The sequence below is a fragment of the Micropterus dolomieu genome, linkage group LG16 (genome assembly GCF_021292245.1).
Source record: "Micropterus dolomieu isolate WLL.071019.BEF.003 ecotype Adirondacks linkage group LG16, ASM2129224v1, whole genome shotgun sequence".
In the NCBI taxonomy this organism is placed as follows: Eukaryota; Metazoa; Chordata; class Actinopteri; order Centrarchiformes; family Centrarchidae; genus Micropterus; species Micropterus dolomieu.
The window spans coordinates 21959986-21984550 of NC_060165.1; the positions used below are offsets into that span (position 1 = coordinate 21959986).

The 24565-nt window shown below is 39.3% G+C and overlaps 1 protein-coding gene across 2 annotated transcripts in view; it reads left to right on the forward strand.

Annotated features, from left to right (window-relative positions):
- Nucleotides 1-4241: 4241 nt before the first annotated feature.
- plxnb2a.1 (plexin b2a, tandem duplicate 1) overlaps nucleotides 4242-24565 on the forward strand; it is a 204804-nt gene continuing 184480 nt past the window's right edge. For both annotated transcript variants that reach the window (XM_046071716.1, XM_046071717.1), the window contains exon 1: nucleotides 4242-4707. The gene's annotated coding sequence lies outside the window, so the exon portion shown is untranslated. The remainder of the gene's footprint in view (nucleotides 4708-24565) is intronic.

Consider the following 24565-nt stretch of genomic DNA (forward strand, 5'->3'; position numbering starts at 1 on the left):
ACCTGCTGGTGGCGCTAAACGAAAAGTTAGAGGATTCATCCTCTGGGGACGCTGGACTCTGTTTCAAATTTCATACCAATCCATCCAACACCCAGTCTGGGGACCATGAACGTTTGCACAAACGTTTGTGGCAATCCATCAAATACTAATCTGAGATATCTAAGTCTGGACCAAAGTGGTGGAACAACCGACATCCCTACAGCCATGCTTCTGACTAAATCTTCAAAATACTGACAATCAACCACTGACAACTGTAAGCAGTATTTTCCTTTAAAACTCCGCTGAACTCTGGAGACATCGCTGTCTCATTTTATGTCTTTGACTCTCTTTCCTTTGGTCGTCAATCCAAAGTTGGTTTATGACCAAACTTTACCCTAACCATATTTTATTTGCAGAAATATCACAGAAATCCTTCTCTGACTTTAACCATGTTGAAGTTACTGTGTGCAGATATTGTGAAAAGACACGATCTTGGAAACATTGGCCTCTGGATGTAATCTGCGGTTTTGAAGAATTGACAAATATTAATGTTCTTATCTGGCGACAGGGTTGTTGAGCCTGAACATGACCAGAGTCCACAAGAAATAACAATGCATAACGTCTAAATAATGTGTATTGAAAGTCTGTCTAAAACACGAAAGAGTGTGTACACTAGCACAGTATCTGCATGTGCTCTGTTTGAGGAGACAGTGTAAAAACAAACACACACACATGGCCTGCTCATTCCAACACTGTGTTGAACAGCTCACTTAGTCAACTAGTGACCCCTGCAAACCATCCACATTCATATGATAAGCAAGTCAAATACAAAGACAACCAAACACACACACACACACACACACACACACATACACGAACACACACACACACACACACACACACACACACAAGACACATAATTAACAAGTCAGCTGAGCAGCCAACCAGGAAGTAGTTTGTCAGTTAGCCAGTTAGTCTGTCAATCAGTGATTTAGGCACCTAATACGTCTTTCAGTATAATATAACGTGACTGACACAGGGTGGCACTCACACCCTGCTTGTGTACATGTAATCGAGGATACGCTTGTGTTTTACTGTCTGCTGAGAAAATCCATCCCCCCATTTTTTCAGCTTTTTTGAAAGAACGATTGAAGAAACCCTCAAAAGGAAAGAAGCTTGTTTAATTAAGCAGAGCGGAACAAAGGCTGGCTTTAAAAGGGCGCGGGACATCAAGTCTCTACATGCCCAAAATGTGATTTTTAAACTTCAATAACCACCAAGATTACATCAAACAGTAAACGAAAACCCAGGCACCAAAAGCAACCATTAAAAACCCAACACGTCCTCATACTTAAACAACTAAATAGGTAGATTGTAGAGTAAATTCAAGTACAACAACATATATGACCTTTGAAAAATACACCGACGTGTAAGAGCCATGGCAAATAACAGTCCAGAGACAAGCTACTAGACGTTAAGAAGGCCAAAAAAAGTACATTACGTGAGTCATGTGACGAAAGTCATCTACGGAAGTTATTTAACTTTTGTGCACACAGGGCTCAAATCTTAGTCTCCTGAGTGAAAGTCCTGAGTTCAATCTGTCCAATCACCTCCTTACACAGACATTATTGCTCTTTATACATAAATATGGGTCATAATAAGCTCCTGTTTTTCTGGTGAGGACGGGCTGCCAAAAAGTGATATCACAGACATTACATTCAAGTTTTTATGCAGTCTTTTACCTTTTTTTAGTTTGCACGGACGGATATTCAGTTTTCCAACATTCAGTTTCAAATGTCTGTACAGAACAGTATAGTTAAGTGATAATTTGTCTGTAATCTGAGCCAGTCTGAATGCCATTAGCGAGGCTTGTCACAGCATTACCATACTGAGTGATGCTATATTTTTATGTGCTCAGAAACATCTTAAGTCACCATTCCAATTATGCACACAAACTCTGCTATAACAGATCTATATTATAGGATAAACCCCATGCTATAATAATTTTTCAAATCCCACAAAAAAAACAACAACAACAGTGTGTTAGTTTGTCTCTCAATGCTTGATTTCCTGTCTGCGGCTCTCAGCCTGAAGCCCATTGGCTCCTACACTGGAGATCCAAATCCTCAAAAGCAGCTCACAAATATATAGTTTCATTTTGAAAAAAATGAGAGTAATTTCCCGTAAGGTGCTGGCCACTGTAGAATCAGCTTCATTGACCAAGTATGTGAACACATGCAAGGAATATAACTCTAGTTTTAACTTGCTCTCAGTGTTGCACACAGAACAATTTACAGGAAGACAGAAATAAACGGAGAGCCGAAAACAAGGACAAAAAGCTGAACTAAGACAGGCAAACATGAACATTTAGCTTTAATGGACATACAAGCAGGTGAAACAAATAGATGCGAAAATAAAATAATAAAACAACAATGTTCAACAACATTCAATGTCATTTTGTAAGTAAATACATATTGCTCTAGTATATACAGTATATATGAAAATGTGTGTCAAGTCTTCAACTTCATGCCTTGCTCATGACCCTTGACCATTCCTGCCATACCAGGCGACTTTCACTACTTTAGGTTGTTCTAATGCACTGGTGCCTACTGTAACATTCAGGAGACTTATGAAACAAAAGGTTAGGCCCCTGAATGGCCCAGTGTCAAGGATTACTTCTCAGACAAATTCTCCATCAACAAAGCCTCCATTGTGCCCCATCAAGCCCTCGAATTAGCAGCGGGGGCGACTGCACGCTTAACTGGGCTTGACAGCGCAACCACTCTCCCAGACCTCTCTGAAGATTTAGGACCTACTCAGATTGTTTCCATTTCAAATGTCGAGAAAAAAAAAATAGAAAGAATAAAATGAAATGCATAGATTAAATGAAAAGTAAATCCAATTGATATCTCTGGGGAATCTAAATAGATTATTATGGATGTAAACTGAACTGTCCATAATCTATTTAAAAGCGTGGATTAGACTGCAGCACATCTGTCAGAAAAAATCTGAATGTTGGAGAGGTATATTTTTTGGCTTGTTTCTTGGTTAAAGGCAGGACTTTATTAGTGATGTTAAGCTGTGAACATTTCCTTTTATTTCCCATTGTTTTAAAAGGCATGGTTGGCTTTTTTAAAAATGTTCCTTCAATTTAAACCTAAAATTTAAACCCATGGGACCGAGTTTAAGCCCCTACTGTCAAGTCAGAAAAATACAGAGCAAGACTTCCTGATAAATTTTTCAAAATAAAATCACCTCTTGTGCATCTTTCACTTTCTCATCTTTTTTTTCTTTTTCTTTTTTTCTGGACCAGACCTGTAATATTATGTTTTATATTAATGTTTCTTGAGAAAGATTGAATAAAATAAAAACATTTTTTATATGTGTAGTTTTCATGGAGCCAAATTAACTCAATTAAAGTGAATTAAACTGTTCCAGAAATTATGTAAAGTTTGCACAAAGCATGAGGCTACTGCCAACTTATAATTTTAAAACTTCAGGAATAACAACTAATGGAAATTTTATCTCCAAGGATTTATTGATTTCATGTGTGTTCTCACCAAAACCACACATTTTTCTTTACCCTTTTCATCTCTGTTTTGATGTTGCATTGCAAGTTTTTGTCCTTATATCAGTCATGCAAATTTGACTGGGCGGTCCATTTTTATTTTCCCCAAACAGCCAATGTACCAGACTGTACAGATGTTAGCTGGAAACGTATAACTGACTAGTCTTGAAACTTATCTGGAAATTTTCTTTTATTATTTTTCTCCAGACTTTTCCTCTCATCTCTGTACATGCATGCAATAGAGTCACAAAGCTTTGGGATGACTCAACCTTTTTCTTTTTTTACTCCAATTGAAACATTCTCTTTGCCTTAATTTGTGCCATCCAGAGCAAATATCCACTGAGTCTTTGCAGCCTATAAACTCACGACTCCAAACCAAAGTTGCTTGCCATTCAGTCACCATACAGAGGATTAATCATTTTGATAGATAGATAGATAGATAGATAGATAGATAGATAGATAGATAGATAGATTTTCGTCCACCTGACACTGTTTTTTCTGGTTCTTGCACTTGTGCATTCTCCACCATTAAGGAAGATGCTTTTACTTTGAAAGGAAAACAAACCATGCTTCTGGTATTAATGAGGCAACTTCTCGCTGACTTGACTGACTTGTATAAACCTATGGGCATTGGGGGTTTCGTATTGGGAGGAGGAGGAGGAGGAGGAGGAAGAAGAAGAAGAAAAAAAAGCCCTCATCCTGATATTCTTCAGTTTTCCGTATCGCGCCTTGCAGCAGAGCTCCTGGCTGAAGATCCGGCTGAATGTGTGCGCAGCAGTGGAAACAGAAAACGCACACTCCTGCCATTAAAAACTGCTTGTGTGTGTGTGTTGGTGAAGACATGAATTACACCTGAGCCGGGCATGTAGTTTACCGGTTTCCTGGGCGTGGGAAGGACGAAGAAAGCAGCCTGTCTACTTGTTTGTCGTGGGAATATTGTTGAAGTAAACTTCAGCAGTGACTGGAGCAGCTGCGCAGCTCAGCAAGACGTTCATTTCGCTCCAGTTTGACTCTTCCAGAGCAGTTTCCTCAAAATCAGGATGTAAATTTGGGAACTTTTTTTGAAGGACCGTTTATTTTCTAACTTTTGATACCTTTTGCGGAATACAGACAGACAACACGGCTGTACAGTGAGAGGGATATCAGCTGCAAATCCAGAGGTAAGCAGCATTTGCCTGTTCGACACTTTATACCGCCGCTGCCATGAATATAAATTTAGCTGTTTTCACAATAAACCTAGGCTATTCCTCTACAGCACCAGTCTCCAAAGACTCTCACAACAGGAAAGGCTTTAGGGGGTTTAAAGGTTTGTAAGGCAGGCACTTGTGATTTCTTATCAAAGCGCTTCGTTCCCTTTTCCCATGTTCAGAGAACGTCATGCCGAACTCCGCTCACAAAACTTCAAATTTAATTATTTATTGATTGTTGGCGAATGTAAAACGCACCATGGGGATAGCATTTGCCATGTTTTACAAATATAATTGAAGTATTGGATATTCGGCCTGCAACTTTTCAACCAAGTAGCGCGTTATTTTGAGAAACTTTTGGAATGGATTTTTTCTGCAAGTCCCTTAACTGTTAATGTAACAAGCTGCGTAGTGGAAGACATTGTGGCGTTTAGGTGGCGGGTGCATTTAAAAGCGGAATGACGTTTATTTAAAAAAAGTGTTGCGCGACGTTTTGTATTTTAAACCCGAAATGAAGGCTGAGCTGTAAGTGGTTCCTCACAGGAGCTTGAACCTGTTTTGGGTGTACTAGTGTTTGCTTATGGGTAAGGTAATAATTAATTTCCAGATTTCCAAACAGAGTCTGGCGTGATGGTCTATGCATAAGGGAGACAACGGAATGTGTTGGGACAAATCAATGCACAGAACATCTGGAGCCTCAGTGAGTGGGCTGATCCTGTTGAGCGGGTGACACGGCTCCAATAAAGTACTCCAGACTGGGCTGACTTCTTCCAGTGTTAACTTCACATTCTGGCACTTCAAACAGCTGAACAAAGACCATTATCTATTATCGATTCTCCTCATTAAATCTATACCAATTCCAGGGAGGATAATTAGCAGTAAAGATGTTAAAGCTCTGAAGAACTGTCAGATAGATATTCTTAAAACTGTATACTTTTAGTGAATTGTGGTGGAAACAGATGTTATTTTTGATGGCACTATTGATCAGAAGTGCTCAAACCATTACAGCAGCAGCCAGATAATGATTGTGCTTAGTCACATATTTGGCTCCAAAGGTCATTTAAACACATTAACCCCCTCACATAGTGTGGAACTATGAATCTTTTGAAAATACTGTGTCGTGGCCATCTGCTTCCAAGCATCGCTGTGCATGATGGAAAGGTAATTGCCCATGGTGTCAGTTAATGGATTAGAATAGCTTCAGCACTGCACCTTTAAGCTCTGAAGCCATAAAACCATTATAGCTACAGCCGCACCGCTCTGTTTAAGCTCAGGTTGTGTAATGTTATGGCTAATATGATGCTCCGATCACTCAAGCATGCTGTTTCAAGGCTGCTTGAACAGTTCATTGTCATGTTTAATTTTCTGCTATCACCATTGTGGGAGGGGGGGGGGGGGGGGGAGGGAGGCAGTATGGATGTGCATTTGTTTTGGAGTTATTGCATTTATTGAACATTTGCACTTATTACAATTTTAGGTGCATGGCATGGCGACTGACTCTCTTGGAAGAAATATATCAAAAATGTCCTTTAAAACACAAACCTAGCAGCAAACAGCAGACCCAGGCTTCCAGCATCAATAGGAGTAATGAAAATGTGTCCTAAAGCTCATTGCTGCTGCTTGTTCAATTAATGTTTTCAAGGAAATAGCAGTTCTAATGTGTTCTTAAAGCAAACCATTGTTGAAATGCTTCCGCTTTGTTTTGAATTAGCTCTTCAGTAAATCCTTTTTATTTTTTATTTTTTTTATGTTTAGCTAGAAGCCAGGTGATTTCAGTAAAAGACAAATGCCGCCACACACAGCACAATACATACACTATCCATCACTATTTTGTGGACTGACTGAAGTTAGTTGGTGAGTGGCTGAACTTTATGTTGAATAGCCTTAGGGACAAACTGTGAAGTGTTTTTTACATTATTTTCTGACTTGGAAATGAGGCACAGAGTTCTTGGCAGTTTTTACAAATAGGAATCAAAGGGCAATGACCTCCTTTTTTATTAATGTATTCATAAGACATTCACAATCTTGGAAGGTCAGCAGGTTTATTAGGTATTTTGGATCTTGCTTGGTTCTGATAAACAAGATTTTGCATTTGGTCGCAGAGCTCTGGGATTCCTGATATTGACTTCTTCTTCTCTTATCTATTTGTTTTTTAACTGGACTTCACTCTGATCTGGAGGTGTAGTCAGACCAGATTTGGCAAGATGAAAGGTGACTCATATGTTGTAGCGAAACCCAGATGGGGCTGCTAATGATGTGGGCAGGGTTGCAGGTAATTCTGTCGGTTCCTGTCTTTAATATTGATGTGTCTTTTGATTAGTCCCATTAGTGACCAAGCTTGGTAACTGACAGTGAGCAAGCTTGCTAGCTTGGAGAGCTTTTCCCCCTTTCAATAGTTCTTTATAGAATGAAATGATGCACAGAAGATGCCAAGGGAAGAGAAAAGGCCATCAACATACTGAGATATTAATGATTGAATGATTTACTTTACCTTACATCCTCCGACCAGTGGCGATATACATGCATGAGAGGGGCCTGAGGAGAGAGGTTTCAGGTGCTGCAGTTGCAGACAACCAAAAATGCATTCTTGAATAAAGAACCTAAGTTTCTCCCCTTCTGGTGGACCAACCGCAGGGCTTCATTTCAGAAAAAATACGTACAGTAGTTAACGGCGAGAGACCACTAGTGTGTTGATGCCCTGAATTACCAAAGCAATTGTAGTTTGTTGTAAAATTGTGAAAAGATGTAATTAGAAAGACCACAAACCCAAAAGTCATGTATGTGAAGTCGTAACTTTTTCTCTCAATGACGGAAGTGTCGAAGAGTTATCGTGAGCCAGGTTCAGGTGTGATGAAGAAGTTTCGGGGTCTGATGAAAACTTGGCTGAGGAGATACAGCGCAAGCAAACAACATGTGAACACATCAAATGCCAACACCAAATCTGAAGGATAACATCTTTTGGTCCCTTTTATGTTTCTGTCTTCCCTCTAATGCCTGTAGGTTTCCCTCTTAGGTCATCTTTAACAGGCCTTAACCTAGAATAACAAATCTATCTGATGTTAAGACTCCAATGCTTTGTCATATTGAAATCTATTACTGTCCGTGAGTCGTACTCTAATCTGTGGAGCCAGGAAGTTCTTGTAAATATTCATGTAAGACTCAACCTTGTAAAATTCCCAGAAAACACTGATATCTTCTAGCCTGACACCTGGGCTACTGTCTCTTCCTTATCAGTTTAACTGTTGTCTTCTTAACAAGGTCCATGAACACTTTTGGGGTCAACTAATGACTCCTCTAGACCTGTCTTACCTTTCCCTGTTACATCGATTAAGACCCCTAAGAATATTCTGTAACATAAAGCTAACACCTGTCATAACGTAACGGCATCGTGCCTGTGTGTGTTTTGTACCAGAATATGAACATACGAGCATCATGGCCAGACTTGTAATAAAAAAAATCATTTAATATTTTACGTGTTGCTAGTCCCTTAGCTAGCAAAACTCTTGCACTATGGCTCCGCCCACCTGTGTTTTAATGAACCAATGAGATTTGTTCAACGTCAGGGGGAATGATTGTGTTGATAAATCCTTAATCTTCCTGAGAGCATTAATGGTGCGTACACAGAAACCTGATTCAGTGGAATGCAGGCGGCCGGTTGAGTAACTCTGCTACTGTCACAATCACATGGCTGTTTGTCTTCACACAGAAAGTTGACGTTTCCTGAGGCCGACAGTAAACTCTGAATAAAATGAAGTAAAATTATTATAACGTGTGTACGCACAGAGAACATACTGAACCCAAAACTACCATGCTGTAAAATCATGTCAACACCTCTGTGGGTTATGCAGGACCTTTAATCTATAATAATGAATCATATTTTATACGTTGATCACGTGGTTTGTATGTAAAATCAAAGTAACTAGTAACTGTAGTTGTAAATAAATGTAGTGAAGTAACAAGTACAATATTTCCCTTTGAAATGTAGCAGAGTAGAAGTATAAAAGCCATAAATTGCAAATACTCAACTAAGTGGAACACAAGTCTTTGCTTCAGTTTTTTTTATGTTTGATTTTGCTTACAATTACTAATTTGTGTTGTATTGACATTGGAAAATAGCCACATTAATATCACGATAATTAGCCCTAGTTGGACTACAACATACATGTTGCGTTAAGCTGCTGGCTACATATAAAAGAGAATAAGTAAGAGTAAGAAATGGTTAAGGATAAAGTAAAGAGAGTGATTGATTAAATGCACTTAAAGTTCCTAGAGCTTTGTGTTCAACAGACTGTTTTTATGGCTTCATAATATAGCATTTGCTGTCTAATCTATGATCATAGGCTTTGTGCAAACTGAAAACACAATGTTAGAGATAAAACTGTCTCGAACAGATGGGCGTCATGCTCCCACTACTGACCGTCTGCTGTCTGCCGCGGAGTTGGCTCAGGCTTTCTGCAGCATGTGTTGAGTCACTCAATAAGAAAAACTTTCAGTTTACAGTAATTGTTGGCTGCTTGATCAGTGCACATCTTCTTCATATGTATATAATAACAGTTGTATTCTACAGTTGTCAAGCTTATAGAGCATCTTGAAAACTTATTTTTAATGCATTTTATAGTAAATTCTACACAGCAGTCCATGCCTGTTTGGTCTCTATTGGAACCACATGGTAGTTTTTAGCACAAACTCACTGTAGCTCATGTGTTGAAACACCACAGTAAGTATCTTCACTCTGTTGGAAAAATAAAACATCCCTTAACCTCAAAGCCTGACGTTAAATTATTCTTCATAACATGGCGGAGACGACAAGTGAAGACTGAGAGGGAGAGAGAGAGAGGGAGAGAGGAAAACTTTCTTAAAATAGTTTCCTCTGAGTTCTCTGTATTGTGATTAAACACAGGAAGCTGGTACTCGGGGGTCAGAGGTCAAAGAGGCAGAGGTCAGTGGCAGAGAACATGAATGCAGAGTCAAGTTGATGTTCACTCACTTTCAGCTGCACATTTGCACACATTTGTTATTTGTTGTCATGTCTTTGTGTGTGAGTTTCATTGTCCTTGGCAGGTGATGTTATTTTCTACCTTTTACTTGAATATACGTTTGTGTGTAGCATTTTATGCTTTCAAGATAATGCCAATTTCGGTCAGTTTGTATTAGACGTGCAGTGACCAGAGATACATTTCAGAGACTGGCATTTCTTTAAAAATATACTTAACCAACTAGAATTGGGCAAAATGATGATTATATACTTATACTTTATAAGGATTTTCCTATGCTGTTTATACCGAGGCACCTTTCTATCTCTTGAACGTCTCTGGGTGTACAAAGTCACTAAGTGAGTGTAACTGGATTATTATGACTTTTGCATGACTGTGATGATGTGCTTTTATTTGTCAGCATCATTTCATTGACACTGCAATCTAAAGCAAGGATTATACTTTCCGTGTCCGCAAGGGTCCGCTAGGGTACGCCTGACGAAAAAAATTGCTACCAGATGGGGTACGAGTAGGCTCTGTGCAGAGTACATTTGAGGCTTAAAGTTACACTAACGTGGGAGAGGAGTTTAATCAAGCACGCCCATCCTATATGAAACATGTGTTATGCATAGACAACTAAAGGATTTCCTATACGCTTATTATTTAGATAGTACATTTGTGCTCATCTGCATAGGTCTGCCAGTACGGCTGAATCTAATGATAATTTTCTCAATTAATTGATAAATGTTTTGATCTATCAATTTTTTTTTTTTTTTTTTTTTTTTTTTAAATGTCACGAACTCTAGCTCTGTAATAAAACAGCAAAAACACGACCAAGAACTACACTAAAATAAGTTGGTTCATTAAAGTAAGAATTCCTGGCCCAATATAAAATCTTACACAGCTTTACTTTTCTTGTCTCAGGTACATGAGACACAAACATAACACCTACCTACCAGTTACCTGTAAATATGTCAAATGAGGAGTTTCTATTGACTGGTGACATTACCAATGCTCATTAATCTGAGGAAGATGAATATTGGCTGATATGTTTCCTGTCCTCCCACCTCGACCAATGAAAGGGCCAGGTGACATTCCACCCTCCAGGGAGCGCTCCTCTTGATTGGCTGATTAAAGCCATGAGTAGGCCCTTATCATCACGCCCAGTGTGGGTAAACACCAGAGCAGGAAATCACCTCTTTTGATGACTCGGTAAAGACTTTGGTCTTCTTTACATTGTTTGCTTGTCCTGTTTCTATATTAGATGGACAAGGGCTGCAACTAAAGATATATTTACATCTAATAATCAATAATATTGTTTATAAAATGTCACAAATCTGTGTAAAAATCTCCCACAGTCTAAAGTGTTATATTTAAATTGCTTATTTTATTTGACCAACAGTCCAAAACCCAAAGATATTCAGTTAATTATCAGAAATGACAAAGAGAAGCAGCAAATGATTATTTATTTATATATATATATATATATATATATAGCTGGAACCAGTGAATGTTTGGCATTGTTGCTTCATTTGCTTCTCGTCTCTGTTTTATATCATTTTAAATTGCATATCTTTGGGTTTCAGACTGTTGGTCGCACAAAACCAGATTATTAAAGACATTCCCCTTTGATATGCGCTTATTTCTGAGGTGTTTTTCCTCACACTTCTTTAACATTATAATGAGGACGCTCAACAGAGCTGTATCATCCTCTCTGTTCCTCTTTTCACCATTTCATATCTGATTTCATCGTGTTGGTGAATAAAAAAAGGCTTCTGCTCCCAGAAGAATCAAAAGACATTTTTTTTTTTTACCGCAGAATACTTTTTTCCAGCGACGCAGGTATCTGAGTGTAGGTGTTCAACAGAGCACCAAATGTAGAAACTTTCCTGATTTGAGCTACAGTCATTATTGTGCTGTATTACACTTGCAAAACAGACGTTTGTTAAGGTGAAAAAGATGTATATATATATATATATATATATATATATATATATATAAAATCACACACACGTATTCATACATAACGACTGGCGACCGCTGATTTACTCCCGATCACAGCCTGACGCTTGCCGATCGGCAAATCGGGCTAAAAATGGTCTAGTGTGAACTCGACTTTAAGTAATATGTAAATTGGTTAAAAAAACGGCCTCCAAGTGTCTGTTCATGCCTTGTGTGGCTGCAGCAGCTGATTGAGGCTGGTGTGTGTGTGTGTGTGTGTGTGTATACACAGACGAGCTTTGCTGTGTTGTGTTTGTCCAGCTGTTAATGTGTTGGTCTCATTAAGAGGCTGTTGTCAAGGGGCCTCAGGGTGAAGAGCTGTCTCACTGATTACTGACCTGCACTCCTTTCTACTTGTGCTTTGTTGATGCGCTTTATAAATGTCTGTGCAAGGTCAAGCTTTTACCACACTGCAGCTTTTAGGAATTTCAGATTTTGTAAAACATGTATGTATGTATGTATGTATGTATGTATGTATGTTAAAGAGTCACCCGACACTTAAAGGATAGTGATTAGTAAGCCATCACTATATGTTTGAATGTTTTGGAGGGAAATTTAGAAATTCTAATTTTAGTTCAGATACCTCCCATCTCCAAGGCAATTTCTTGTGCAGCAGAAATGTAAGTGGACGTTTTGCCAAGATGAGCTTTTCGTGCGACATTGACATTTTGCAAATTGTTTCATGTCGTTTCTCTGGTCTATCTTCCACATTACAAACCCGGGCGGGAAGCCTGATGGAGGGGAAAAACAAATCAAATCAACTCACATTGCATTGTCTCGTTGATGGGACAATTTGAATGTCAGTTTCGTCAGCATCACGCTTTCGCAGAACTCCCAAGAGTGCCATGCCTGCAGGCTTCTGAACCATCAGGCGGCGTTTATTTTACCCTAGATGCCCTTTAACTTTATCACCATGACTGCTGATACATATACGCACCCTGTCTTTGTATCTCTGTCTCACAAACACATTTATGATGATGGATATTTTGCGGGAAGCGTCGAGGGCCATTTTGCTAACCTGGGGATTGCTGACTGAGTCTTGTCTCTGTTAATTCAGGGTCACGCCAGTCAGTCTGTTTTGGAGATGTGAGGCGTCGCTCTCCGAAATGACAGAGTGATCATTAAATGAAGAAAAGGCCGCTGCTTGCTTGATAGAGAATAGAAAACATGAAAAGAGACGCAAAGACAAAAAAAGCCCGGGGGAGGAGGGATACAATGGCCCTCAGTCTAATGATTCTACCCAGCATTTTCTGTTCCTATTTAATTTCATACAATGCCTTTAATTACTTGCTATTCTAGTTGCTTGAGTCTATTGTGTGGGCTTATCACAGGGTCTATTGAAAGTTCATTATACATAGAGATGGATGTACTTCAGAGTTTTTTGTAGTGGTGTTCAGTTGAGTGTTTTCTGCGTTGAAGAGGGGAACAAGATTTTTGGATCTTAAAGGACCATATGTGGTGTTCTGCATATTTAGACCTATTAGCTAACTACTATGTACTAACACCTTTCATCCATCCATCCATCCATCGTCAACCACTTATCCTGCGTACTGGTGCCAATCCCAGCTTACATCAGGCGAAAGGCGGGGTACACCCTGGACAGGTCGCCAGTCCATCGCAGGGCCATACATAGACAAACAACCACTCACAGTCGCACCTAAGGACAATTTTGGAGACACCAATCAAACCTTTCAGCCATTTAAGCATGCAGCCATATTTTTCTAATATTTTGCTGAATTGTTTAAATTTTCAAAATTAAATGTTCAGGTGACACATGCACTTTTAAAATTCAGTCCGCTGCCAAAACACATCCGTAAGTATAAGTCACAGTACGTTACATTTATTTATTTAGCTGAAGCTTTTATCCAAAGCGACTTAGAATTGCTATATATGTCAGAGGATGCACACGTCTGCAGCAACTAGGGGTTAAGTCTCTTGCTCAGTAGAGTTGAACCCGGGTCTCTCACAGCAAAGGCATGTGTCTTATCCACTGCTCCATCACCACCCCAGCAAGATGATTTTGCTTGCAAAACGTGTCTAGTTCTGTGTTGGATTGGTTAGCAGGATAGATGTGCCTCCTAGGAGTAGTTCTGATGGGACAGACTCCGTGAAGCACACCATGTTTCAGACAAAAGCACTGTAGCTAGGAGGGATTTGGAAACTTTGCTGCGTACCTGCAAGAGAGCACTAAAATCAATGGCTTCCTGGTCTTCTAGCTGACTTCCTAACTGTAGCACTTGACTTTCAGATAAAAGGTGTCCATGTGAAACAGTATCTCCATGGTGTCCAATGTTTTAAACCCAACAAAATTTAAGAACTTGTTAGATAAATCCTTTTGTTGCAAATCATATCTTTGTATGTCCAGTGTACAATTGGTCGGGCGACCTCATAGTCTCAAGCAGGGAAACTATAGTTTTGTTGCTTCTTCAGAAAAGAGTATTGATAAAATATTGATGCGGTAGATGAACGTGTAGTGCTTCTAAAATGTCCCATTTATGACAGCAGAAAGACGGATTGCATAGTTTATCATGTGTTGCACCTACATCACCAGCTGCCGTCTGTTGGTTCCAGAGGCTGGCCGTCTGGTTGATCCGATGATGCATCAGCAGTGGCCCCCTTCTCTTGCACCTTTCCTGTCTCAATCTGCTCGCTTCAGCACCATTTCCTCCTCAGTATACTCTGGCTCAAACTGGTATGCTACAACAGCTGTTCTGCTCTACTTCATGATATATATGGGATGAATATCATGTCATATTTCAAAACTGAAAGGTTAGAAAGGTTGAAATCCAATAAAAAATTGTTTTACAACTTGAAACTAAGTTTTGAATGCTTGTGTAATGTTTTGATAGGTTTAAAAAATTCAAATCTATGCAACCCTTTTTTTTTGTGTCAGAGTTTATCTGGGGGTAGGGTGGGGGGGTTGAAACCTTGAGTTATGAAAATCTCTGTTTTGAAACTTTTGCAGATGTTCATTTGCACTCGTACTGCAGAATGTTGAATGTACAGATCTACCCACACAGTTACAAGCTTGCGAGTCACGTGATTTCTGGCAGCTTTGCCTCAACTCCAGTCTGAAACTGTGAAAGAGACGGTCTAGGGAAAGAAAGGCCGGGATCCTTGAGACAGAGGCATTTGCTTTCTACCAAAGTACAGCCCAGTCACATGTCGTATTAACCGGGTTAGGTAGGATTGACCGACTGCTCCGCCAATGAATAATGCTCACAGGATGCACAAACACTTCAAAAACTTCAGAAGAGATTTCTCTTAAAGGCAGCATCAGTGTCAGCTCAGTAAGCCACAACAAAGTCTCTGCGTGTAATACAATCAGTTACCCAACCCTACAAATACCCTCAACCCCCGAGCTCCTCCGTCAGCCAACAGCCAAAGGAAGGCGATGCTTTGTATAAAGTCATTATAAGATGAATTGCTGCTGCTTATGTTGATGTTGCATCACGGCGGTGGTGCTTTCACGTTGGGTCAGCTTTGTTTTGCATCCAGGAGGAGCTTGGAGATGAAAGAAGTATCCAAGCTAAAGAAATAAGGTAGAAGTTAATTTATCAGTGATGGCACATGTTCATACTTGAATTAACAATGCTGCTGCTGGTTGTTTTTTTTTTTTTTTTGGAGAACTACGTAGTGTCGAGCAGTTGGTCGAATATAACATGATGCAGCAATGCACAGTTCATTGATTTATTGATTATTGGCTAATAAGTCAAGTCATTTTTCAAGCAACATTTCCCTGTACCACTTTCTCAAATGTGAGTATTTGCTGATTTCCTTCATTTTAAATCATTGTAAAGTGAATGTCTTTGGGTTTTGGACTGTTAGTCTGACAAAACAAGAAACTTAAAAATGTCGCCTTGGTCTCTGATAACTTAAAAAAACAATTATGATTAGATATTCAAAATTATTACCATTTTATATTACAATATTGATATATATATTTGAATATATTAAATCTTTTTTTGTGGTGTTGGCATTTTTTCTGGTATGTTTGCCTTTTTTTTTGACAGTAGATAGATGAGCATCAAATCTCTGGTGGTATTACGGTATTATCATATCATGCGACCTGAAGATGCCTCCCACAATGCATTCCTCATGAAAAAATCCTTACAGAGTTTGCTCACCGGGACGTTCAGTCTGTGCAGTTTTAGGTCAACCTGTGGCTCCAGGTTTTGGGAAACTATAGTTTTGTTCTAAAACATGGCTGATTGTTTTATCAGACAGTAATTTATATGTGTGTTTGCATAAGTTGTATGTAACTTTGTCCATTAGCATCGGAGCATGTGTGTAATTTGTGTTTGGGCTTTTAGGGAGCGTCCAAAGGTTGTGCTTGCAGTACAACCAAAAAAACAGCAGTAGGTGTGTGTGTGGGTGTTGTGTCCTTGACCACTCTGTTTGTTCAGATAGGTGAAGCAGATTAAGGTAAAGCTATAGCTATTTTACTCTTTCTTTTAACTATAAAGTTTAATTTAAACCATTTTAACAGAAGCCAAATATTATAACCTTCATGTTGTGGTATTTCTAGCAGTCCTGTTGTATTAGACTGCATTAGTTTAAGCTAGACAAACTGACAACTGAGTGTGTATCTCCGTTTCTAAACATCTGGAGCCTCATTTATTGCTTTATAGTAATTATTATTTATATAATCCTATGGACGCATATCTCCATGCACAACAGCTACTTCGCCATTGGGATCCATATTTCTCTGTACTTCCAAAATATTCCTTATCAGAGAGATTCTGTTTAGAACATTGTGTGGTGTTTGAATCTTTCAAGCACTTTATCTGTTTGAGCAAATGTTTCTAAACAAGACAAAGGGTCTACAGTCATGCTAACAGCTCTGTGCGGCTCTACCTGTGTTGCTTTGAGCTAAATGCTAATGTTAGCATGCTGAGATGACAATGCTAATGTCAGTGCAATGTTTACCATGATCACCATATTACTTAGTTTAGAGTCTTAGCATGCTAATGCCTGTAGAATTAAACACAAACTATAGCCGAGGCTGATGGGATTGTTTTTAGTTTTGCAGGTATTTAGTCCAAAACCAAAGTATTGGACTCATGGCGCTTGATGAAAAGTCAGGGGATCTCTAAAGTCCTCTGGGGACCACACATGTCAAAGTCTGTGTTCGAGTTTTCAGGTTGTCTAATAGCTGTTGAGATATTTCAGTCAAGACAACAGTGGAGGACTGACATTGGGTGGTTAGTGTTAGCAGCAATAGACACCAGGCTGAATGCGACCTAGGTCTCTCTAAAAATTCCCCTAAAGTCCATGCATCATCAACTTTCCTACAGTTTTACTTCCTTTTTGTTTCCATTGAATTTAATGTTTTCACACTTCCCCTGATTTTAATTTCAGTTTTTCTCCGTCATGTTCTGACTGTATGAGTTTGTTCACCATCGCTTTTTCAGCTTTCTATCCTCCCTGCCGTCGTTCAGGCCTTGGCCGCATTGTTCACATTGTTCTCTATATGGGTTTGTTATTCCTGTCAGAGTCTGACTCACTGGCCGTCAGCCCCACCTCAGTTTGTTTTTACAGTACATTTTATGTCATGTTTGACATGAGTTTTAAAGGGAAAACACAATGGGAAATGGTTTAACTGAAAGGATACATTTAATTTAAAAAGTGATTTGGTCTCCTGTTGAGCCTGCAAGTGGCACACCACTGATTTTTACGTTTAGTTTACTTGTAACAAGGAGTACAACTCAGCTTGTGAAAACAGTGTTGAGGGGTTTGAAAGAATGGCCAGTTAAGAGGCGGGGGGTGTTTAATGAACTATGCTTTTGTTGCATTATGGGAAATGAATATTACTTGGGACTAAAAGTCAGAATATTTCTTCTTCTCCTGCTTCGACTTTGGTCTTTTTTTTTTTTTCAAATCTGTCTCTTGTGCGTTCCCCACCTTTATTGGAAATGCAGTAGGCCTACTGAATCACTGTTGTACAACTTTAAAACTTGTGCCAAAAGTGTGAAAATGTCGGGGTTTTTCCCCCAGTAAAGTTTCTCTTTTTGTCAGCATCATCAAACAAGACCGAACTAAACAAATATGTTTCGAAATTCTGAAATTAAGTAGCTTTAATTTAAATCATAATTTATTTTCAGTATAACAGCATCCTTCAGACTTTTAATTAAAGTCGCAGGAATACATAAAGAATAGTCAAACAATATCAAATAAAAATATGTAAACAATTCAGATTTATGCAAATAAAGTGCTGTAAATATAAAATCAAAATACATGAACTATTTGTGGACAATGACGCTGATCCATCTGTGTGATTTTGTATGAAATGTGCAGAAACTAGAGCGAGTCGATAACAACAGATTTATTGTTTGAGTAATTATTTAAGCAAATACACTCATGTGTGAGGGTTTTCTGGTTTTCTTGGTCTTCTGTGATGGTAATCTGAAAATATTTGGGTGTAGCAGAAACTGCTGTAAAACAAGACAACATGGATGATCCACACAAGACCCGTGTGTTTTTTTTTTTTTAGGATTGCAGACTAATCCTATCAGTGTGTGGACTGCATTCAGTTTTCATTACCTCACTGGGGATTTCTGAGTTGATGGGAAAACATGTATGTGGATTTGAGCTTTGGCTGTGGGAATTTCCAGTGTTTTATTAGCGTATTTATAAGAAGCTTTCTTGTATTGTTGTCACTGACGTGAACCAAAGTCTGCAAAGATCTGAAAATACAAGTTGCTCTCACTTGTGTCAAAGTTAGAAACTGCATGATAGTGTTGTGTGCATCTAGGATGTCTCCTCTCCATGGCGTCTAGCAATAGCTATTCTTATAAATACAAATACTGCATGAAGGTCAACAGACTGTCGGTGCAGAGAGGATTTAGATGTGAGTGCTTTCTCTGCGTGGACTATAATTAAAAGCACTTGTCATCTACTGAAGGATGCTTTCACACCAAGAGTGTCGAGTCCACTAGGGTGCAGTTTGTCAGGAGGAAACAGTCCTGTAGCATACGGGTTTATCGGCGTCATGGAATCGGATGTGAGATCTGACAGGCAGCAGTCCAACATTCTTTGAAAGCTAATATTGTGTAATTTTTCTTGTTTGCTCTCACCTGGTTATGAACAGCAGGGAGGGTACAGCAAAAACGGTAAAACCTGATGAATGTAAGTCCAGTACTCACTCTGTTTTAGCTCTTATTTTGGTCTCTACCTGCTCTGAGGGAAATATCTGCCTCTTTGGCTGCTAAATGCTCCAATACATTCACCAGCTAGTCGTTAACTGTGTATTTGCTGATAAGCAGGTTGTTTTCAGTGTAGGGGTGTGCGATATTACGATATTAGATCTTGAACGATTAAAATGTCTCCTCGATCTACCTTTTCGGAGTGATTGTATCGTGCTGCATTGCGCAATCAATCAATTATAGTTCTGTGGCTCATACACGCAGTTGACAGCTGCTCTGTCAACATGTCAAAGGCATACACATACAACACATACATACAAAGGCAACAATGGAACTGTTGGGGGTCATAAAATTAATATTTAAGTTTCCCGTGTCCCCCAGCTGCTCTGCTTCAACTGTCTGCTGATGAGCCGAATGTGTTACTTGTTGCTAAAGTTACCGCTAACCGCCGCTAACTAGCTGCTTTAATGTAATTAGCTCAGTTAGCCTAGTGGTCATAGCTGACTCAGCCCCGACTGGGAGCTCGGAGCACCTGGGGAGTGTTTTGTGTTTGACGTTCCTCATATGTTACACCTCTGACGTTATTCATGCACTGGAGGTTTTCAGGCCAGGATAACGTCAGAGAGTGGCGCCGGACTGGGCACCAGAACCGGGGCCGAGCGAGTGGGCAACGAAACAGCACATTCAGCGCTGTTGGCTACTGTAAACGCCAATCAATATCTGCAACAAGTCTCTCCCTGTCTTTGTGTTTTTAAACATGCAGAAACAACAGCACATTAATGGGGAAATCAAATCAAAAAATATTTACGTATATTAAAATCTTTAAAATGTTATAAGAACAAAGTGAATCAGTTCTTTGTTGTTTGAATAAATCATTAGTATTAATCATTGTATACGATTAATAAAGTTCTTTTAAACAAATAAGCCAATAACCTTCAAAATACTCTTAAAAACCAACATGAAAATGAATCGTGATAAAATCGTGAATTTTGCCAAAAATGATGCAATGAACAAAACAGTAAAGTTTTCATATCATTTCAGACACCGTTATAAAAATATCGATTATAGCCACCTTGAGCTACAATCTGATTTTGAACTTATCCTAACCAAAAGATCAAACTTTGCTGGACTTATTAGAAGTTCATCTATCGCAAAGAAAATTATTAATTGATGTGATTTACAGATAAGTGTAAAAACATAAAGAACGTAAATATGGTAATTAAGCCTGTGTGGTAATGACAGTATCAATTAATTGTCAGATTGTCTGTGTAATCCCACCGTAAAGCTATTACGCCTTCTGTATCACTACTTGTGTGTTTTTTGAAAAGCTTTTTTCCACCGTGTGAGCAGCCATTTTTAGATATCTCTACTCTGGAGCTCCATGTTGAGCTGTGGAAAAGTCTTCGCTCAGATGGAAGCGAGAAACTGCGTGAAGAAGCTCCATTTTCAGATTTATTTGCGTCATTGCTGACGTTATCTCATCAGAGTGTGATCGCCCCCTGAGCCGCTGTCTGCAGGCTGCTTTGGCATCTCATTGACACTGCTGGCTGTTTGTTGGGTTGTGTGTATGTGTGTATGTGTGTGTTTGTGTGCGTGTCATCTAACACGAAACGCAGTGTGAGTGTTAGGTACACAAATTCTTGCAGACATGCTCACACATTTAAGACCTACATGGTGGCAGTGTGAAGTGTATGTGTGTGTGTGTGTGTGTGTGTGCTTAAGGTGGGTGGCAGGGTGTTCACATGTGGTCTGAGGTGATAAGTGATTTTCTTTTTCTAACACTTGTGGAAAGACGGGTGGTTGATGGCGGCACACATGCACTTAGACACGCTACTGAAGTTCTTTTGTTTAAGTGCAGTACAGCTACTTTTGATACTTTAATAAAGGATATGTGGATGTGTGTGTTCTCATAGCTGCTGTTTGACCTCTCGACTCCAACCACAGGAAACCCGAAACCGCAATCCTCTTTTCCACTATTTTTGTTTATTCAACATTTTAGTGTTTAGTGTAATGCCAAAACTTTCTCACTTGTGTCTCTGTGGATCTCAGTACGCTCACTTATTTCCACCCTCTTTTCTTTCTAATTTCTGTGTTAAAATCTTCTGTTTTGATTTTGGTTTCCACCCTGCAGTGTTTTTCTTTGTTAGAAATAGTCACCACCAGTAGTCATCAGTGACAGCCCTTCTATTAAGTCTAAGCACTATTTGTTGTCCTGATCATGCAATCATCATGCCACCGGTCATGCAGTGATGATAATCATGAACACACATGCACACGAAACCGCTGATTACAGATGAAGCATGCACATTTTAAAGTGGCAATCAGCAAGTTCTTTGTTTTTGTTTTTCTTCATATGTGAAGTGGTGGTTATTGCTTATTTTTTGTTTGTTTGAATTTGGAAGAAAAGAGAAGTTCGACACCAAGGCCTGATTCTGGGATCAGGATTAAGCCTGCTCCTAAATTAAGACGAATTTAAAGGACGAAGCAGATTGTAAAACATTCCTAGTATACGATATATAGCACTTGTCAGGTATATAATGCGTGATTTTAGATAGAAAACAAAAACATGCAGGCTCTATTACTTCGACAAGTTTCTCACTGGCTCTGTATAGCAAGCATTACCCACTCTGTTGCGTGCTGTGATTTTCTGCATTTACTTGCACTGATCCGCATTATTTGGTCCCATTTGGGGGCAAACTGTGACCGTCTCCACCCTCAGCCGAGCCGATGTTGTCAGTGTAAACTTACTGCCTCAACAGGAGTGGTCAAGCCAGCTGCTAGGAAGTCATTTTTAGACTGAAATAGCGATTTTTGGATGCATTGCCATTACATTTTTTTCCTAGACATTCATGGTTCCCCCGAGGATAAATCCCAAAGACTTTGGTGATCATCTGAGATTTCATCTAAGACCACTGCCAAGTTTACATTTGTGATTTTAAATTAAAAATATATTTACTATTATCAAAGACTGTTGGATGGATTATCAATAAATTAGGTACAGATGGTCACGTCCCCCTCAGGATTCGTAATAACTTTAGTGTTCCTTTGACTTTTCATGTAGATCCATTATAAGGTAAAACTTTACTTTGTACAATGACATTCCCAGCAGCCTTGGCTCTACTTTGTATATAGTGCTAATTAGCAACTGTTACTCTGCTAACATTTAGCCTAAATACAGCTTTTATTTATTTTATTTAACCAGCAAGTGAGTTAAGAACAAATTCTTATTTACAACCACGGCTTTACAGAGCCACAAGCATGGTATTAAGCTCTTAGTCTTGTTTTTCTTCTCTTGAATGGTGTTTTTATCTGCTCTTTTTTGTCTGTTTATCTGTCGGATTGTCTTTGGATATAACCTGGTTAAATCAACGTTAAGTGTGAAAGAACAGAGGGATCATGAGGTAAATCAGGGTCGAGGCAGAATGGCTGTTTCACTGTTGAAGGTCTCAGTAATGTTTGTCAAGTGCTTCCCATTTGGCTGCAGGCAGGAGGTGGAGAGGGGGGGCGCGCGCACACACACACACACACACACACACACACACACACACACACACACACACACACACACACACACTCTCTCTCTAATCAGTGACAGTCAGTACTTTCCACTGGATGTGACAGAGTTACCCATGAATAAACCAGTTTAACAGCGTTGCTGCTGTTGTTGACACACTGGTGTGTGTGTGTGGGGTCCTAAACCATTAACCTGCCGGGTGAGCATCTGTTCAAGTCTATTACTCTCTGAGGTTTCCATCTCTTCTAAACTCTGGCTCATCATCTTTGTTCAGACCAAACACTTGACCACCTGCCTCCCGCACTTCAGTTTCCAGTCTGTCTTTCTCCCAGCCAGTTAGTCTCCTGTCTTTCTTTTGTTAAGAAGACAAAAAAGGTTGCACCGCTGTCTGAAAGGTAAACCTGCATTAAACAACTAAAACCTGCACGTCTATGGTAGGAGTAAATACCTGCAAATCTGATAATGACTTATGCTCCCTGCTACCACTAACAGTACATCTAACAGACACTCAGAAAGTCTGGTTATTTAAGTGAAACCGACTGAAGATTTGCTATTAACTTTAAGAAATGTTTCAGTAATGCGAAGTAGGAATGTAACTGTTGTTGCTTTTGTTATCAATTAATCTAGAGATTTCAAATTGTCTGTGAAAAATGTTGTTCAAGATGTACCTGTGAGCCCAAGCTGATGTTAGAAAATTGCTAATTTTGTCTAAACTAGATTCAGTTGACTATCGCATAAGAAAAAGAAAGGCAGAAAATAATCACAAGACGCTGGAACCATTTAAATGTTTGGCGTTTGTGCTTAAAAAATTACTAAGCAATGAATTGATTATGAAAAGGTTTGGAGATTCAGTCTCTGTCAGCTGACTAACTGACAAACTGACTAATCAATTTAACTTTAATGGTGAGCAAAGGTCAGTTTAGTTGAACCATGGTGAGTAAGTTTAATTTAATCAGCATCAAATTAACATATAATAGTAAAAAATAATGTTATCAGTAAGGGTTTCAATTTCAGTCAAAGACTGAAAAATGTCTTGCCAGTAGCCAACCTTGAAGCCCACGAGGCTGTTAAGGCTACAAATAAACCAGAAAATAAAGTAAAACTTTGTAGTTAGATCAAAGTTATGGCACCGAAGAGCCAGAAATTATGGTTATATTTGTTGAGCTCTTAAAGGTGACCTATTATGCTTTTCAGCAGAACGATATTGTTAAAATGTCAATGTTCATGTTAAATAATGAGGTACGCGTATTTAAAAGAAATCCCTGAGGCAAAACCTCAGATTTCCCACTGTTCTAAACGCTCTGATTTCAACAGTTTTTTTCTTTTACTTTTGGCTCCGGTTTCCTTTATAGGGTCATTTTCTTCAGGCATAGCATACAGGTCACACCCACAAGGAACAGGAATGCGCTGCCTGAACGTCCTGGCAACCAGTACGCTCTGTCTGTCTACCGCTCAGCGCAGGACGACGCGCCAGCCTTTTGAAGTACTCAATATGTCGCCAAGAAAGTGCCTTTTGTAGTTGTTTGTTTAGTTTCGAAGGAAAATTAAGCTTGTTTGGTTTTCCCAAAGAAGAAAGCACCAAACAACATTGGACACGGTTTCATTTTTCATGCCAACGACCGCCGGGTAAACACGCTTCAGGGTCTTGTCCAATCGGAAGACAGAAATAAACATTTCTGCCCCCGTCTGCACGTGGACCTTTTTGACCTAAATGTTGACAAAACTTCTACCACAGAAATATTCAAACCATGCTGCCCTCTTGAACTTTGAATGCAGGCCTGTCTCTCGTCATATGTTCTCATTATAAAGAACTGTCTTCATGTTAAAGTAGTGTTTCTGGGAGGCGACCTCAGACCCAGATTTCTTACAGAAACCTTGTTCTTGGTTTGCAGCAGGGTCACATGAACACCCTCAAAGCTGTGTGTGTTTGTGTGTGTGTGCTTTGTTTAGTTTGAATGCATGCAGTACTAGTTACAGTGTGTACTTGTTCTGGGTTTTATGTACGTATCTTTGTATTTAGTTTGAGTGTGTGTGTGTGTGTTTGTGTGCGCTTCATTTCCTGTACGTTGGCCTGTTGCCTGTGTGACCCTGCATGATTTGGCTCTCTGCCTTCGTCTCTCTTTATTTCTTTTCTCCTTCTTGCCGTCTTTCATGCTTTCCTCCCCTCACTCCTTGGATTTCCTTGTTGTTTCTTCCTA